This window comes from Mobula hypostoma, chromosome 1, assembly GCF_963921235.1.
Source record: "Mobula hypostoma chromosome 1, sMobHyp1.1, whole genome shotgun sequence".
Taxonomy (NCBI): domain Eukaryota; kingdom Metazoa; phylum Chordata; class Chondrichthyes; order Myliobatiformes; family Myliobatidae; genus Mobula; species Mobula hypostoma.
Window position 1 is genome coordinate 149,935,383 of NC_086097.1, and position 6,606 is coordinate 149,941,988.

Below are 6,606 nucleotides of genomic sequence, written 5' to 3' on the forward strand. Positions count from 1 at the left end.
AAGTGGTTCACAGGTAAGCTTTCTGGAAGTCAGCATCGTCTACGCACAACAAAAACAAACCCTGAGCATTTGCGCAACAGCTGGTTGCAAGGCCACTTGACGCGAAACAACCATTACAAGTATCTCTGGGTAGAAAGGAGCCACCACTTACTGAAACTATAATTCGCCACAAAATAAACGTCTTATTTCAGTTTTCTGTAATATGAATGCCATTATAATAAACCTTCAGCGACGAATACACCAAAAACAAGTCAATGTGGGTTTTTTTTGCTACAGTCAGTAATGAAACCGCACTTGAAGCTATCACTGCTGGGGAGTTTTAAAACACCTTGATACTTTTAACAGCTGAAACTTCAGCAAACCAGAAATCTGTCTAAACTTTAAGAAGCACTGTGCAATCAATTCGCAGCCATCTGCTTTATCTCATCTGGTGTTATCAAATGATCTCTTCCTTCTCCAACTAGCCACGTACACAAAAATATAGTGCTCTATAAAGCACGGCATGTAAATTACGTTTAGGATCAATGACGGAGCATACATCATTGATTTGTACATGTGACATTATAGACGTGCTCTCGGATTATTTTAAGTTTTGTAGGATAACTTGGATATTACCCCTCATACAAAAGTTTCGGGAGGACGCACTCTGCAGCAACAAGTCGCGAGATTCGTTTCACGTTTCAAGACTTATATAATCATATACGGTAGAGTATTTATATTCACTTCGTGTAATGTGCTACTGGGAGCGTGGGTGGATCAAATACCAGGAGTTGTGTGGATTTTTGCATTATTTAAAAAAAGAATGAGGTGGCGAAAACCACGAGTTATTTAAAAACCACATTTACAATTTTATTAATTAAAACAAGAAGAAGAAAACCAAGTTGGAAAAGGTTCCAGCGTGATTGACCACCCGTCTTGTGGCAACATCAAGAAATACAAACAAGTTATTCGCTCCACCCCCAAATCTCATTCTCGTTTCCTAAATATTGCGTTGCTAACTTCCCTTAAAAATCACGATTACTGTACTCAGAAGAACTTATTTTACTCTCGATAAATACTAATGGCTTTGAAAAGAATGTCATCGCCCGTTGAAAGGCATGTACCCAAAACAAATCAAAATTGACATGCTGTAAGAAACAAGAGTTGTCAAATAAGGTTGTTGCAAACTTACCTCGAGTTAAAGAAAGATCTGCACTTATGCCGAGCCTGCTGGCAAACGTAGCCCGTTTGTTTTCAAACCTATCTTTTGTAACGTTCCGTATATTTTTCCCCTCCGCCTGTTACCGTTTTGGTATGAGCGGATGTGGGAGGTTTTATAAAGCTTCTGTTACAGCCCTGCCCACTATTTTTTTCGCCTTGCAGACACGTGTTTTCCATTAGAAAATGAAAACGTTTCAATTTTAAAGCCTTTATTTAGTAAACAAGATAATTTATTTACAACAGACATTTTGAAAAACAAATAAAAATGATCCGGAAACTGAATGTACCAAAGTTGTACTTGTATTTTTTTATATGTAATCTCGAACTAGTTGTAATGGCGTATGTGCTGTTGAGCACATCCACGTACTAGAGCAATTAAAGCTGTTAGGAGGCAAAATACAGATTAAATTTTGTTACTTGTGCCTAAAGTATTTTCTCAGATTACGACAGGCGCATGACTGTGTGCACATACACACTGCAATTCCCACACGTAGTCGGGATGATGCAATTTGCAATAGATAACTAAAACCCAGGATGTTTTGAACTCTCACATAAGTTTATCTTACATTCAGTAAAACATTTACCAGACAATGAGAGGCAGATACTTAACAAAGTTATTTATCCAATATTACTGCTGCGTCCGAAAAAGAAACTCCCTAGTTTAGTTGTGTGGTTCTGTTGCATGGGTATACCAATCCAAAACCCCATCAGAATTTTAAAAATAGTTTTCACCATTTAAAACGACTTTACAAATCAACTATTATATTGAAAAAATCACCATGCGACCAATTGGATTATACTGATGTTTACATGGCGTCCTTCACTCTAATTTTCATATTCCAATTTGTTTTACATTATTCATTTTCCATAATATATGCATCAAGCTTCCTTTCTATTAAAGATTGGTTGATTCCATATTCTTGATAGAATTTAATGTTGCATCCTCTTCGTCCAGGAAATAAATTCAAAGATCAACATAAATTTATTATCAAAATACAAAGAGTATACAGTATATTACTGAAAACTATATTTTCATGCAGGCATTTACAGGAAAAGAATAGAATATAATTGTGTGGGGAAAAAATTGTACATAAACGAAGATGGACAAACACCAAGGTGAAAAAGCAGACAAACTGCAATTAAAAATAATATTGATAACATGGGTTGTAAAGAGCCCTTGAAACTGAGTCTGCAGATTCAGTTCAGGGTATTGGTGAATGAAATTATTCACACCAGTTCAGTTTGTAGAGTAAGATTTGTTCCTGAAACTAGTAGTGTAGGGTTGAAGGCTTCTGTATCTTCCGCACAATGGTAATAGTAAGAAGAGGGATGGCTTGGATAGTAGGGTCTTCAGAATCAGAATCAGGTTTAATAGCACTGGCATATGTCATGCAGCAGCGCACAATGCAATACACAATAATAGAGAAAATACATGAGTTATCATAATTATATATAATTGTTAAATAAGTAGTGCAAAAGTAAAAATTTTAAAAGTAGTGAGGTAGTGTTTGTGGGTTCAAGGTCCACTCAGAAATCTGCAGAGGGAAGAAGCTATTCCTGAATCGCTGAGTGTGTGCCTTCAGGCTCCTGTACCTCCTCTCTGATGGTAGCAGTGTGAAGAGGGTATGTCCTGGTTCTTGGGGGTCCTCAATGATGGATGCCGCCTTTTTGACATACGTATTGCTCTTTAAAGATGTCCTGGATACCGTCCATTATAGAGATGACTAAGATCATAACTTTCTGCAGCTTCTTTTGATCCTGTGTAGTAGCTGCGCCCCCCCCCCCACCATACAAGCCAGTGATGCAGCTATTTAGAATGCTGTCCACTGTACATCTGGAGACATTGAGTGTCTTTGGTGCGTATCAACTTTCCTCGCACTCCTAATGAAATATAACCACTGTTGTGTGCCTTCTTTATAGTTGCATTGATATGTTGGGCCCAGGATAGATCCTCAGAGGTACTGACACCCAAGAAGTTGAAATTGCTCACTCTTTCAACTTCTGATTCCTCTACGAAGACTGGTATGTGTTCCCGTGTCTTACCCTTTCTGAAGTCCACAATCAGTTCTTTGGTCTTACTGACGTCGAGTGCCAGGTTGTTGCTGCAGCACCACTCAACTAGCTGATGTATTTCACTCCTGTATGGCCTCTTGTCACCATCTGAAATTCTGCCAATAATAGTGGTATTTATGGCATTTGAGCTGTGCCTATCCACACAGTCATGGATGCAGAGAGGGGAGTAGAGCAGTGGGCTAAGCACACATCCCTGAGGTGCGCCAATGTTAATTGTTGTGGAGGTGGAGATGTTATTTCTTATCCATGCAGATGGCGGTCTCCCAGAGAGGAGTCGAGGATCCAGTTGCAGAGGGAAGTACCAAGACTCAGGTTAGGATACAGGTCTGTGCATCCATAGACCTGCATACAATTTATTTTTTATGCTCCTTTATTCTTAACTTGTCTCCCTGAAGATATTTTCCACATTCCCTCAACAGACCACTTCTCAGTAACACTTTTGGGTATATCTTATGGAATTTAGGCTGCTGATCATGAAACTCTGTGAAATTTCCCTATCACACACAATTTTATTGGAATCACCTGTATTTGTTATTTCAAGTCATAGTTCAAGTCAATTAAAATGTTGCCCACAACATAAGCTGAAACCATCTTGGTCCATAACAATATCATCTTTTTATTGACTCAGACAATCCCTTCTGCATAAGCATCCATTATAATTATGTTTCTAGATTGATATCTTCCTTAAACTTTCATCAACAGTTATGCGAAGATGTGCTTTCTTTTCTCTCCAGAAAGATGTTTCTGTTTTAAAGCTTATCCAGGATTTCCTCAGCAGAGAAATTAGTTTCTCCTCATCTGGTCTTTCAAATCTTTTATCATTTTAAACACCACAGTTATATGTCCTTCAATTTTCTTTTGTCAAGAGATAAGAAACCAAGTCAATCTTCAATCTGTTCTGACTGGCTGATACATGCTTCGGCAGATTATTAATCGCAGTTGACATTTTGAGTTGAGGACTTTCTTCTGGACACCGTCCTCAAATTCAGGTCCTGAAGAAGGTTTTTGACTCGTAATTTTGACTGTCCATTTCTCTCCATGGATGCTGCCTGAACCACTGAGCTTCTCGAAAATTTTGTGTTTTGCTTTGGTTGCTTGATGAGTGGAGTTCTTCCTGTGCTTTCTTAGATTTCCTGCAGATTCTCAGGTCCCACAGCTGTAACTCCCGCCCCCTTCACACACACACACACACACACACACACACACACGCACGCGCGCGCACGCACACACACTCACCCACAACACATTTTTGATTTCTTAAACACCCTTTTTCTCAGATAGCTAAAGGTAATGCTAGCAATTGAAAATAATAATGAATTTCATCACTAATATCTAACAGAGTGGTGTTCCTAAGATATTCTGACACAAAAAAATTACGAGAATATTGCTGGGATGTCAGGGCCTGAGTTATAGGAAGAGGTTGGGCTGGTAAAACTTTATTTCTTGAGATATAAATAACTCAGAGGTGGAGGTGGATAAACTCACGTGGAGCAGAGATAATATGAATTCACAGTCATTCTCCCAGGGAAAGGGAACCCAAAATGAAAGGATATAGGTTTAAGGTGAGAGGAAAAAGAACCTGAGAGGCAATTTCTTCATCAAGAGGGTGGTGCATGTATGGATTGAGCTGCTAAAGGAGGCAGTTGAGGCAGGTACAATGACAACTTTTAAAAGATGTTTGGGTAAGTGCAGAAATAGGAATGTTTGGAGGGAGATGGGCCAAATATAGGACCAGCTTGGATGAGTACCATGGTCCTGTTGGGCTGAAGAGCCTATCTCTGTGCTATATTCCTCTAGGATTCGAAATGGGAAACATTTCATGATTCTGAGGGTCTCCTCATGGGCCTGTACTGTTGCAGGGCAGTGTTATACAGTGCGGAGAGTTTGGCACAGGGGAGTGTTTTGTGGATGTTGACTGTAAGATCCATTCCCTTATAAGGTTCAATGAGCAAATGAGCAAGAGCAATAGTTTTGACTGGTGGCATCCGTTAGTCTCGCGAGACCATGGATCTGTGCCTGGAAAGTCTTGCTCTGGAGTGTCCTCTCCAGGGTGCAGGCCTGGGCAAGGTTGTATGGAGGATTGGCAGTTGCCCAAGCAGCAAGTCTCCCCTCTCCATGCCACCGGTGTTGTCCAAGAGAAGGGCAAGGGCCGATATAGCTTGGCACCAGTGTCGTCGCAGGAGTTGCCAGAACGAGGTTGAAGGCAACGTCGGACCGCCTTAGGGACTCCAGTTCCAGATTTGTCTTCAGGGTTTACTCCTGAAGCCTTTCCCATGAGTGGGTATGGCCGCAAGGCAGCAGAGGTTTGAAATCAGAGTTTCCCTTCCTTAGATGGACAGCCTTCCCAGGCTGACGAGCTCCATCTACCCAAAGCACTGGTTTTAAGGTGCCAGGATCTGCCTTCACCCCTTCTCCTGTCAGTAGAAACAGTTCCGCTGGGCTTAGAGGCTAAGCCACATGAGAAGGCCAGGAGCTGGACTTGGTTGTCAGAGGCTATTTGAGGTGCATGCCATGAGGAGCACTTTTATGTAGTGGGAGATTGCCCCACTACCACTCCTCGGCTTGACAACCTTGGAACTACAGCTCCCAAAATGTGCATATATAAGTATAGCTTGGAACAGCAGCACAACTTACAAGGCCTCTGGTTCTCTTCGATCTTGTGCATTGGATCCTCATTACCAGTCAGTGATGCAACCAGTCAAATTGCCCTCCATGGTACAACTGTAGAAGTTTACGAGAGTGACATACCAAATCTCCTCAGACCTCTAGTGAAATACAGCCAGTAGCTGCATCAATGTGTTGAGCCCACGCTAGATCCTCGGAGATGCTGACACCCAGCAACTTGAAGCTGATCATCCTTTCCACTGCTGATCCTAAAATGGTGGTTGGTGTGTGTTGTCCTGATGTCCCCATTCAATTCCTTGGTATTGATGGCGTTGAGGGTGAGGTTGTTGTCATGACACCACTCAGCCAGCTAATTTGTTTCGCCTCCCTGTCACCTTCTGAGATTCTGGCATCAAGAGCGCCATCATCGGTGAATTTTGCAGATGGTACTTGATCTGTGCCAAGCCACACGGTCATGTGTGGAGAGACTGGAGCAGGGGTAAGCGTGCATCGTTGAGGTGCATCTGTGACTGTCAGCGATATGGAGATGTTACTATTGATCCAAGCTGACTGTGGTGGCCTGATGAGGAAGTCAAAAATCCAGATGCAGGGGGAGGTAGAGAGGCCAAGGTTTTGAAACATGTGATTAGAATAGAGGGGACAATGGTGTTGAACTTTGAGTTGTAGTCAATTAATAGCAACCTGACATAGATATTCCTGTTGACAAGG

The 6,606-nt window shown here is 41.4% G+C and overlaps 1 protein-coding gene across 2 annotated transcripts in view; it reads right to left on the minus strand.

Annotated features, from left to right (window-relative positions):
- LOC134351549 (protein NDRG1-like) overlaps positions 1-1,327 on the minus strand; it is a 64,219-nt gene extending 62,892 nt beyond the window's left edge. For both annotated transcript variants that reach the window (XM_063057853.1, XM_063057833.1), the window contains exon 1: positions 1,172-1,327. The gene's annotated coding sequence lies outside the window, so the exon portion shown is untranslated. The remainder of the gene's footprint in view (positions 1-1,171) is intronic.
- Positions 1,328-6,606: the final 5,279 nt, after the last annotated feature.